Source organism: Osmerus mordax, chromosome 13 (genome assembly GCF_038355195.1).
Source record: "Osmerus mordax isolate fOsmMor3 chromosome 13, fOsmMor3.pri, whole genome shotgun sequence".
NCBI lineage: Eukaryota > Metazoa > Chordata > Actinopteri > Osmeriformes > Osmeridae > Osmerus > Osmerus mordax.
The window spans coordinates 635096-647376 of NC_090062.1; the positions used below are offsets into that span (position 1 = coordinate 635096).

At 42.8% G+C, this 12281-nt stretch overlaps 1 protein-coding gene and 1 long non-coding RNA gene across 2 annotated transcripts in view; one reads left to right on the plus strand and one right to left on the minus strand.

Moving 5' to 3' along the window:
* Positions 1-12281, plus strand: part of syt7b (synaptotagmin VIIb) — a 210488-nt gene that overhangs the window by 24168 nt on the left and 174039 nt on the right. The window lies entirely within an intron of this gene.
* Positions 10042-12281, minus strand: part of LOC136955779 (uncharacterized) — a 145372-nt gene continuing 143132 nt past the window's right edge. The window contains exon 2 of the long non-coding RNA XR_010878177.1: positions 10042-10426. This is a non-coding gene — a long non-coding RNA (uncharacterized lncRNA). The remainder of the gene's footprint in view (positions 10427-12281) is intronic.

Below are 12281 nucleotides of genomic sequence, written 5' to 3' on the forward strand. Positions count from 1 at the left end.
TTCCAACATCAAGCGGGATTTTCTGCCGTGACAGCAATCAAACAAAATTATGGAATAGGCCTAAACTGGATATAAGGAACGCACTTCGGGTGTCACTGTCGTAGCTTATAGTCTTGTTTACACACAACAGTGGGACTGACACATCGAAAGCTAGCTAGTAACAATATAACGATGGAAAACCAGGCTAAGAAACTTAAAGATGGGGCTGAAAAATTAAGAGACAAAAATACATCACATTCACTAGACATGGTTTTGTCAATTGAAAAATTGCTTTACATAAAACTAATTTTCATAACAATTTTTTGCTCAAATCAGCTAAACTATTTTCCTTGCGTGCTCCGCGCGCTCGCATTAGGTGTGGAAGTCACTAACTAGGATCACATAAAACCCAGAATGTGCATGCATTAGCAGCGCAGCTGTCCAGGGCCTATCTTTCCTCCCAGTCCGTCCCTGCCTGTCCGTGAAAATATGTCTTACATGAAAGCGGTCCGGGCGCAAAAAAGGTTGGGGACCGCTGCTTCAGAGGACGCATCACAGATCATGGCGCTCCCTCAAATTGTGCAAACACTGTTAGAATTAGTTGAGCAAGTAGAATCTAATAATATATCTGAGTCTGATGCCCGTGACCGAGTAGAACAGCTTGGCTGCATACTCTGCCGTCACAGATTTACACATTAATAGTAGCTCTGCCACTGTTTTAGTCATTGTTTGACATCAAGTTGCTCAGTCTGTGATGCGTCCTCTAAAGACCCGGCAATTCAATCAATTTCCCGGCACATTTGAAATGTAATGCAATGCAGATGTGCACACCGCCCCCTACCGAACAAGATGGGTAGCTCGGTCAGCAGGGAGCTGAAGAAGAGCGGCTACTGACGTCACTCTGCTGCGCCGCTCAGAATGCTTTTTCGTTCATTTTGCATTTCTGCAAATGCATTTTAATTTTCAAATTTTACATTTCAAATTGAATTTTGGTATGTTCATTTTGCATTTCTGCAATTGCATTTTAATTTTCAAATTTTACATTTCAAATTGAATTTTGGTATCTATTTGCTGGGGCATTTTTTGAAAATTAAATCTCAAATGTCTATTTCTTTTTCATTTTAATTAAGTGAAAGATTGAGCACTCTTGAAGAAGAAAATTAAAATGTAAATAGGATGATTGATTACTAATTTCATTTATGAGTCAAATAATGCATACACATTCTTAAAATTTAAAAGCATTTCTGCAAATGCATTTAAATTTTAATTTTGGTCACAATTTGCTTCCATACAGCTTGCAGCTATATTTTTTATTTATATTTTTTACAGATTTGCAAAAATGTATAATAAATATAGCTGCAAGCAGCGATGCGGGTTCCTCCGCAAAATGGCAAAATATTATAAACATGTACACTGTTGAAGATGGAGAGTTGGACAACAAGAGAGCAAAACTACTTCATGTTTGGCCAACAACAACAGGCTGAATGGGGATTTGAACTCATGAGCATAAGGTCACAAGTCAGTCTCTCTATCCTCTCTGCTACACACCAACTGTTGAGATTGTATGAGTAGAAAGGGAAGAGTATGAGCTTTGGTCACCTTTGGGACAAAGATTAAGAAACAGTTGACATTTCAAGGTAAAATTGCATAAAACTGCGCATCCCTCACTCCTAGCGCAGGTCATGCCAAAGCAGAAATGCTGCAGAAGCCGCATGAGGTTTAGATGTAGTCCAAAAATTTCCTCCCACAACCAATACATATCAACCGCAACATAGTTTTCAAACTTTCTCAAAGATGGCTTGAGAACCACGGATATTCACTTTCTTCTTGAGTAGATCCCAGGAATAGCCTCATAGGCTCATAGGCAAGGGTGCAGTACAGATACAGTCCACTTCCAGCTCCTTACGAGTGTAGCCTCTAACAGTAAAATGGCCGACTCTCTGTTCCCATTAAACTACACGACATGCACACTCAGGGTGACCAACAAGATTATATTAACTAACAAACAATAACATTACAAACATATAACTGAACGAACACAACAACTGAAATCCCTCGCATGGCTGTTGTAACCGAACTATTTTCCACAAGTCTTTGTGTTTTTTGACATGCCGCACTGCATGCTGGGTACTCAAGAGCGATGACAACTGATTATCTAGCTGTGCGCCGACTGCGTGATATGACGAGATGCTAGTGACGTGCTAAGGTCTCTGAGTCTCCTGCATTAACAAGTTCTGCTCGATTAGCAAGCTATTTTTACTAATGTTTTGTTAGCTATTGAATGGTAATGCAAGCTAGCTAAAAACAATGTTAGTTAGCTTGGCTAAACTGGTTTTCATAGCAACAGAAATCAACAAATCAGATCAGTCGAACTTTATTCAGAAAGGGGGGGACCTGTATTTTTTACTCTACTCTTAACGCATGACTATGTTTAACTTAATGTCTGCACCTCTCTGTCACCAACTGTCTCTGGAGTGGAGGGTGGGGGCTTCATATCCAACAAATTACACCCCTGAACTTTTAAAACAGATCTAATGGCCTACTACAATTGTAAATATAATCTGGCTTCTTCTCCAATTGGGCTTCGATACAATGTCATCTAATATTTTCTGCCCATTCTGCACAGTTTTTGGGGACTTTCCACACCAGCACCCTTTGCCCAGTCCCTCTATTCTGCCCTACTACATGTGTTTTCCAACACCAGTTACAATCAACCCTGGGCAGCAGAGAATTTGTAATACAGGTGCTGAGGAGGTGCTAGATCATTGACAGGGGGAGCTGCGCAATTATATATACATAAATACTATTAATAAAGAAGCAGTACTTCTCTTGAGTGGTTTTTATTCAGATGAATAATCATTGGATTCAGGTCAAAAGTCTATCACTATAACTGGTTTCATCACTTAAGACACTCAGGGCCTCATGTACGTACATTCGCAAACGTAGCGTTATTAGCGCCATGGCCAACCCGCAGATTGCGCACTCTGTGATACTTCAGTTTACGTCGTATTTACGAAACCTGCAGGTCATCAGGTAATCAGCGCCTTTGTCCGCCCACTATAGCGTACATTGCGAGCATTTAAACGCGCAATTGAATGGGCCTCCTTCTTTCTCTCTATCATGGATCAGCCACCAAAGTCAAAACAGCAATGACTGTCTGAAGCGATCCTGATGCCAATATTTGTAATGTAGCGAAGAGTTTAACAACTGCTGGAATGGAATGTGAACGCTGAGTCGGAGATTCGATGTAATCTTTGATTTCTTCCAGTAACTGTAATATTGCATGGCTGCTTAATCTGTAACGCGTAATGATTTCGTGTTCACTCAACTCAAAAAGTGTGATCCTTGTGGCAAAAATTATTTTGCCTATGTCTTTGTCTTGCTCGGGTTACGGCTGCCATTTCACTAGGAGGCATATGCGCATCCTGGTTTACGCCTGCTTTTAACAGGTGGAGAATTTTCACCGCAAAATAGAGTTGCGCTTTCACAAGCGGGTTTTGTACATACTGCGGAATACATAATTAGGCGCACTTTACGCATCCCCTCCCATCTCTTTATGGGAAACTCCCACTTTCCCCTTGACCCTCCCGTGAATGCATATGCATGACACGGTAAAGCGCAATTTGCCATTTTCAGTTCCCGCGACAGGCACTCTGCGCTTTTACCTCAGTGCGGCATGTTTGTACATACCTCGCCATGCTTTTACGCGCAAATTGCAAATAATTGCAAATGGCAAAAAACAAATACGCCTGAAGTGGGCGCAAAAGCGTTAGTACATGAGGCCCTCAAAGTCAGCAGCTTAGCATACTGGGACATGGAAAGGATTAAACATTTAGACTTCATCAAAGTAAAAAATGCTGGTTTGTCCTTTTTCATCAATGTCCTCAAAAAAGCAGTCTGCAGAGCTACTGTGTCTGTGGGGTGACTGTCTGTCTCTGGAGGGCTGGCAGGCAGGGGCAAGAAGGGCAGGCGGGCGGGCAGGCAGGGCAGGCCAGCTGAATGAAGCTGTCCAGCTAGAGAGGGATAGTCCAGCAAGAGGTCTCTGATGCTCTCAGCATTCTCTGTTGTTGCTCTCAGCATCCTCTATTGAACTCTGTTGAGCAGGCCTCTGCATGACCCTCCAGACCTGTAAAAGTGAAGAAAGGATCCATGTCAGTTCAGTTACATCCATCTACACTTGACATAAACTACAGTTTTGACTGTGAAATGCAGTGGCATTACTTGAACTTGAATCCAAATGTGTTGACCTGATGGAGACCCATGCAAAGTCACTCAAAACACGGGTTTGATTCCAGGCTCTGGCAAGAGTATTTAGATCTAAACTGGTCAATATATACACATCTGACAAAAGACCAGCTCGACCTTTGCCTGTAAACAGTGATTCTGACTGTCAGAGACCTTTAAATAGCCTGACTTACTGAAATTGGCAAAACTAGCCTGGCTAACGTAGGTTGCTTTCTCAGGGCATATGACAAATGAAACAGGCTTGCCTTGAAAAATCTGATATACTGGCTATCTTTAGCAGGCCCTTGTCTACAAAAAGCAGTCCTCCCTGACGTTTTTGGAGTAGAATTGAGTGAAATACAAAATTGTTTACACACTGCCAGTGGGCGAGCCGAGCCTGACTCTGAGGCTAACGTCAAAACAATGTACCCCCGGGACGCAGTATCACTCCAATTGCAAGTCCACAAATCACAAAAATAATCGTAGCGTCTGGCTAAAAGCACAATTCCCACATCTCCTAAAGGCTGCCCTCCTCGACCTTTTTCGTGTAGACCTAACTGTAAAATGGTGAACTTATGAACATGACGGGACCAAAACACGGCTGCCGCCTAAGCCTATGCGGTCTCCCTGGCGCATAGGCTTATTACAAAGACTTTCACGCCCCAAATCTAAATTCTGAGCCGACAGGTCTGTGGGGAATTGCTTTTTCTCCTATAGGCTGCCCTCCTCGACCTTTTTGATGAACAATTCGCCGAGATGCAAAATGCTATGATGACTCTTATCGGGCGATAAAAAAAATATCGCTGTTAATCTTTTCTTAAAGTTGGGTTGGGAGCTGGGTCTATACTACGCAAGCTATGATGACTTTCACCTTGATATTTTAGCGCGGATGTATACCTAGCCGAATTGCACTGTAGGGGCGAGAACGAGTCTTCGAACCTGTGTGTATGCCTTGTGTATGAAATGATCACATCAAACGTAACGTGCTAACATCGATGCAGATATGAAGCCGTCTGGTTTGCTTCAGGGAAAATGTATTTTTTAAGAAGCTTCCCAATGGAAACCTCGACAAGACTAAGGTTGTTTGCACCTTGTGCTATGCGGAATGAGTTTACTGTAGGAGTTCTTCCAGTCTCAAATACCACCTAAACGCAAAGCATCCTTTAGCTAATGCGGAAGATGCTGGGCCAAGCACTGATGTAGCACAGGGGAAGAGTCGTCGTCAAACTACTATGTTTGAGTGCAACCGAGCACAGCTCTATCAGCCAAGCTAACTAATCTAATAAACAGTTAATAAACACAAGCAGGGCCGCGTTTGTGCAATGGGCAGGAGGGGCTGCTGCCCCGGGCCCCGGCCACAAGGGCGCCCCGGCACGGGAGATAAAAAAATTAAATAATAATAAAAATAATACATATTTTAGATGCATTTACCCACCCGTAGTGAAGTCCACGTTCTCTTATCGTCACGTGTCGTTGCCGGTATCAAAGCATGCAAGACAACAATGGCTTCGCATGAAGGTGATGTCAAACGAGTTTGACCTGCTTTGCCAAATTTACTTCAATGATTTGATTCGTGACTTTGCCTTCAAAAAAGTAGACGAGTGGACTTAAACTAGTCCCACACTGATTATCTAGCCTATGTTCTTTTCAGCAATTTGTATTTTTAGTTTCTTAAGTAATGTATAATATATTTGACGCGCTTACTATGTTCATTCACATATAGTTCTCATGGCGTGACGTGGATGCATTAAGAACAGAAGAGCAAAGCAATAAACGCCCGGAACCAACCTGTGTCTGTGTTGTCGTGAAGAGAGGAACAAATCTTTTTTCGAGTCATTCGTTCGGGGGGGGGGGGGGGGGGGGGTTAAATACAAAGCATCATGACACTTTGTATGATTTGAAATTATTCATGATCACACTAGCATTTAATTATCACACCACACAATTACACTGTACTGAACTGTAAGTAAAGTTAAACAAAAGTTGCAAAAATTACCAAAATAACAAAACCTGTAATCAAAGAACGAATATCATTCACGTCTTACTGCTAAACCTAGCAGTCACGCGAAAGTGAATGATGAAAACAAATCCTTTCTGTTTTCATTTCATAGCCTGTGTATTCAGATCACGTGAAAAATTATCCAAAGACTCGGATCCAAAGACACAGTCGTGGTTTCTTAGGTTTCGTTTTCCTCTACCAGGGGTGAGCCTATGCAGGTCACGTGAAAAATTATCCAAAGACTCGTACCCGAACGAAGGAATCATTCCCCTTCCGACCATGTCTTTGGGTTAAAGATTCAATCCTCTGCCAACCGAGTCTTCGGGTTAAAGATTCGTTCCTCTGCCGACCGTGAGTCCGGGTTAAAGATTCGTTCATCTGCCGACCGTGAATCCGGGTATGAGTCTTTGGATCGTTTTTCACGTGCATAGGCTCAGTACTGGTAGAGGAAGTCGAAAGGATTCGTTAATTTCCCGACCATGTCTTCCTTTCCTCTACTAAACCTATGCAGGTCATGTGAAAAAGGATCCGATGACTCGTACCCGAAGATCCGAAAAAGAAAGGAAATGAACTAATAATTTCTGTTTCCTCGACTGAGCCTATGCAACTGTCCAGATGCGCGGCCATGAGAAAAATGAACGAATCACTCTTTGAGAGGACTCGTTACTCCCGAGTCCTTGAAAGGATTCATTCAAAATGAACGAATCGTTCACGAACGACACATCACTAACAGTGACAACTCGCCTGCTCAACACGGGTAGGAGAGACTACAAGACCGCCGCCGCGGTACCGACTCATCGAAAATCCAGCAGATCAGATAAGCAAGGCCCATGACGTGTTGTCGCCATAGTGACTGCAAGCAACAGTGATAAGTTGCGCTTTCGAACACAGTCTATTCAAGCTGACGCCAAGAAGCTTACATTCAAGTTGAAGTGGTGTGAAAAGTGGTTCAACTTGGGAATTGCAACCAAGGACTCAGCTCTATTAACCTAGCATTGCAGTGCCTACATGTTTTGGAAATTAATTAAATGTGCTGTTTCTGGTTGTTACATGCTACAAGGTGTAAGAGGGAATTTAACTCCATAAGGGAGTGAATTCGTTTTGAGTATAAGGTGAAAATATTTCTTATGTAAAGTGATACGTTATTTAATTCATTCCTAAGCACACTGATTAAGGTTTTACAAGGTGTTTTACAAGGTGTTTTATATGTGCCAAAGTAATGTTTTATTTTCATATGTCTGAAATTGAAGTCAACTTGAAGTGTAGCTGAGTTTAAATTCTGATACAGTTTTCTTGATGCAATATTGAAGTTTAAGTTTAAAAATTAGACTACTCAATTAGTCTTCACACAGTTAAGGCATTCATATAGTTTTAACCTTCCTAGTAACCAACATTTAGGCTTACTGTACCTCACATTCACACAGCCTAATATAAATAAACCTCAATAATTACATACACCATAGCCATCTCAAAATGTCAGACACAAGCACTGAGACCTGCCAGTAAAATACCCTATCACCTGCTCAACCCGAAGTTACAGACACTGAGGACCTCATTTACTAACATTGCGACCGCAGCTTAATCTGCGCCTTTGGCCAACCGCAAATAGCGAACGGTGTATTTCCGCGTTTTGCGTGGTATTTATCAAACCAGATCCTCGTTGGGCAATCAGCGCCTTACTCCGCCCTTTAGTGTTAATTTGTGTGCCATTAAAAGACGGGAGAAATCGCCTGCATGTTACTGCAACCATGGGTGATACGAGGAAAAGAAAAAGAAGGTTCAGCGAACAGGAGATAGAAATATTGGTTCACGAAGTTACAGCTAACATAAACATGTTACAAGGAAGAAATACACCTCTCCTCCCATCTCTTTGCGGCACACGCCCACTTTCCCTTATACCCTCCCAGCAGCGGTAATCTGCGTTTTTACTCAAGTGCGCTGCCTTTGTAAATACGGTTTTATGTCTTTACTCGCTATTGTACGCCTGAAATGGGCACAATCCTGTTAGTAAATGAGGCCCTGAGTCTACAGAAGAAGTGGAAAGAATACGAAGAAGTGAAAGAACCCGAACACTAACAGAGAAAGGAAAAGAACTTCAAGAAGAAAAGCTGAAGAGTCTTCAGCTTCGGTACAGAATCATCCATGAGAAATGGAAGTACCATGCAAGAATAGGCAAGGAGATATTGTCTGATGCGGCCTCTGAGGAAGAATTAAATGAACTGATTGACAACATAAAAGAAACCTGTTCTGATGTACAGGCCATTTATGAAGAGTTACGTCAACTCTGTTGACGCAGAGTTGCCCTGTGCATATCGCTTTCAGGATTAATCATTCAAAGGGCAAAAAGACAACTTAAAGGGCATACTGCAGATGAGGAGGATGAACCTTGGCCTGATGTCGGCTCGATTCTAGACTCAACAGGTTCTCTATCAAAGTCACCCTCTCGTCATTCAAAATGTGGTTCTACTCGCTCTAGCATTCACTCAGTCAAAAGAAATGAAGCTGCAGCTGAAGCTGCCGCATCCAAGGAAGTTTTGGCAGTGTTGGATGAACGAGAAAGGGAAGAGTTAGAGCTTCAAAGGTTAGAAGCTGAAGGTAAACAGCTCCTGGCACAATTTGAATCTGAGAACCTAGTTAGAAAACAGGCGATGCAAGACAAGCGTAGAAAGCTTGAACGCCTAGAAGAAATAAAGAAGCTGAATGCTGCAAGAGCCCGAATAAAGGTCTATGATCAAATAATAATATAATCGAAGAAAACTTTGAGCCAACTGACTTTCTGCATGAAGTTGAACCAGCAGGAGAACTTGAAGTTCTCAACTCCAAAATATCATTCCTCAACCACTGCCAGTCACAACACAAGCCCTCCATGCCTCAAGTCCCTCCTTTATTCCTCAACACCTACCAGTTACAAGTCAAGCTCCCGGTTCTCAAAGTCCGCAATTTGTACCACAAGCCTTACCAACTTCCATGTCCATGCCACACGGGCAAAATAGCTCTGATCTGGTCAACATGCAAGCAGAAGCCATAAATCTCCCAACTCCAGACCCTGCAGTATTCACTGGAGATCCTTTGCAATTCAAAGACTGGCGCCTATCCTTTGAAACGTTAATAGACAGGAAAAACATTCCAACTAATTAAAAACGTTATTACCTATGAAAGTACCTAGGAGGGGCCGCTATGAAAGCTGTTGAAGGGTTTTTCCCTCCTAGGTACTGGTGCAGCATATGACTCAGTCTGGCAGCTGTTAGAAAAACGTTTCGGAGACCCATTCATAATTGGGAAGTCATTCAGAGACAAGCTGCACGGATGGCCAAAGATAAGCTCTAGGAATAGTTGTGAGCTGGCAGACCTTCTCAAGAGCTGCGAAGTTGCAATGCCCCACATTGTCACTGGATGTTCTTAATGACTGCAATGAGAGTCAAGAAATTCTGCTGAAGTTGCCGGATTGGCTGGTATCCAGTTGGAACCACAAAGCCATGGAAGCCAGACACGCAACTTCTGAGTACCCTCCATTCAAAGTGTTCGTAGACTTTCTATCAAAGGAAGCCGATCTCGCTTGTGATGAAGAAAATGTTTTGTCCGTCTCTTCGTAAACGTGAGTCAGGTGGCTGAGCAGTGAGGGAATCGGGCTAGTAATCCGAAGGTTGCCAGTTCGATTCCCGGTCAAGCCAACTGACGTTGTGTCCTTGGGCAAGGCAAATCACCCTACTTGCCTCGGGGGAATGTCCCTGTACTTACTTGTAAGTCGCTCTGGATAAGAGCGTCTGCTAAATGACTAAATGTAAATGTAAACGGAGCGAACCAGACCTCTGACAATAAATGACAACACAACACCAGGCTTAGGTCTCAATCATGTCTCTCTCAGCTCTGAAAGCCGGAGGACCATCTTTTATAGGGCACAGGAATGTAAACATAGATAGTGACAGTCAGGCAGTAATGACGTTACAACAGTCTCAGAGGAAGAGATTCACAGCTCCCAACACATGACCACTCAGACTAGAGAGATCATAGTTGGCGCTCTCCTTGTAGTCATGACAAAGGACGTTTACCCAGTACTTTCTCCTGATCACGAACATCTATTAACCCTGACACATAGACACAATCTACTCTTATTAATAGCAAGCTTACATGAGAACATACTAACTAGTATCCAATGACTAGTTATATTGATTAGTGAATAATGTAAGCACACCGGAAATCGCAATTTCTTCCACACTTGTGATTCTATTTCCTCAAACAAGCTCTTAAGAGTATAGAAAGCGAGAAACCAAAGCAACTGCGAAGTCAAACCATTCAAGCAAAGACACTGTCCAGAAACACAACACAGAGCAACATCTCATCATGCATCTTCTGCAAAGGAATAGGACACGTCCTCGCTAAGTGCAGGAAGTTCATTGAAAGAACGGTTCAGGATTGTGTTAAGTTTGTGCAAGATGAAAAACTTTGCTTTGGATGTTTGAAGACTGGTCATCACTCAAATGTGTGATAACAAAGGCACGTGAAATATGTCAGAAGAGTCATCCAACATGTTTGCATGATGACAAATTCAAGCAAAATCAAAGGTCAACACCTCCAAAAGGTGGCGACAACGCAAAGAACGGAACAGGTACCAAAGAAATATCTGCAACAGCAACTACCAACAGAGTCGTACAAGAAAGCCTAAACACACAAACGTCCTCAATCATACCAGTCTGTGTTTCATCCATAAAACAGCTGGATCAAGAAGTTCTAGTCTACGCACTCTTAGACACGTAGAGCGATACAACCTTCATCCTAGACGAAGTGGCCCAAGAGCTCAATACAACCAAAGAGAATGTCAGTTTGCGTCTGTCCACAATGTCTTCAAGGTCAACAGTCATACCATGCCGGAAACTGACAAGTCTACAAGTGAGAGGATACAACTTACAGAAAAGGATCCTATCGCAATAGGAACCAGTCACAAATGACACCCGAAGTGACACCTGCCGTGCAGCCATCCGTTGAGCTGAGGAAAGAAGTACACTTTGTCTGCAAAACTCAAAGAGATCAACCTAACAGACATAATCAATGTCCTCGAATCTGATTTCACAGATCACACTACAGATGATAACCCAGTTTCTCAGGAAGACCTTCTCTTCTTGCTTAAAGCGAAAGAAGGTATAAGGCAGAAAGAAAATTCCATTATGAGCTCCCGCTTCCTTTCAAGACGGACAAACCTAATCTTCCAGACAATAAGCAATGTGCGGCTCATAGGCTCACCTCAGAGTGACGACTGAGGAGAAATAAGCAGTACTACGAGGATTATGTTCATTTCATGAATGACATAATAACCCGAGGAGATGCTGAGAAGGTTCCACAGCCTGATCATTAATAACCAACCAGCATGGTACATTCCACACCACTGAGTTTACCACCCCCACAAACCAGGCAAGATCCGTGTGGTTTTCGACTGTTCTGCACGCTACCAAGAAACTTCCCTAAATGATCATCTCTTGACCGGGCCAGACTTGAGTAACACATTAGTTGGAGTGTTATGTCAATTTAGAAAAGGTCCAGTCGTCATAATGTGTGACGTTGAGAAGATGTTCCACTAGTTTCATGTTGTAAAGAAACATCAAGACTACTTAAGGTTTCTCTGGTGGGACAAAGGTGATCTGGAGTCCAATCCGTTGATATACCGAATGAGGGTGCACCTGTTTGGGGCAGCTTCATCCCCTGGCTGCTCCAACTTCGGACTTAAGCATCTGGCATCACAGGGTCATGGAAGATTCAGCAAAGAGTCTATCAAGTTCATCCAGAGAAGTTTTTACGTTGACGATGGCTTAATAAGTGTATGGTCACCGGCTGAAGCCATACACCTGGTGGAAGAGTCAAGAAACTTGTGCAGAACAGGAAACCTCCGGCTACACAAGTTTGTTTCAAACAACAAAGAAGTGATTGCTGCAATACCACTTGCAGAACGTGCCCAAGCCAAGGATCTAGACATGGCCCTAGAAGATCCTCACATCGAGCGAGCACTTGGAGTTCAGTGGTGCGTCGAAGCTGATGAATTCCAATTCAGGGTCAGAGTTAAGGAAAATCCACTGACAAGGAGAGGGGT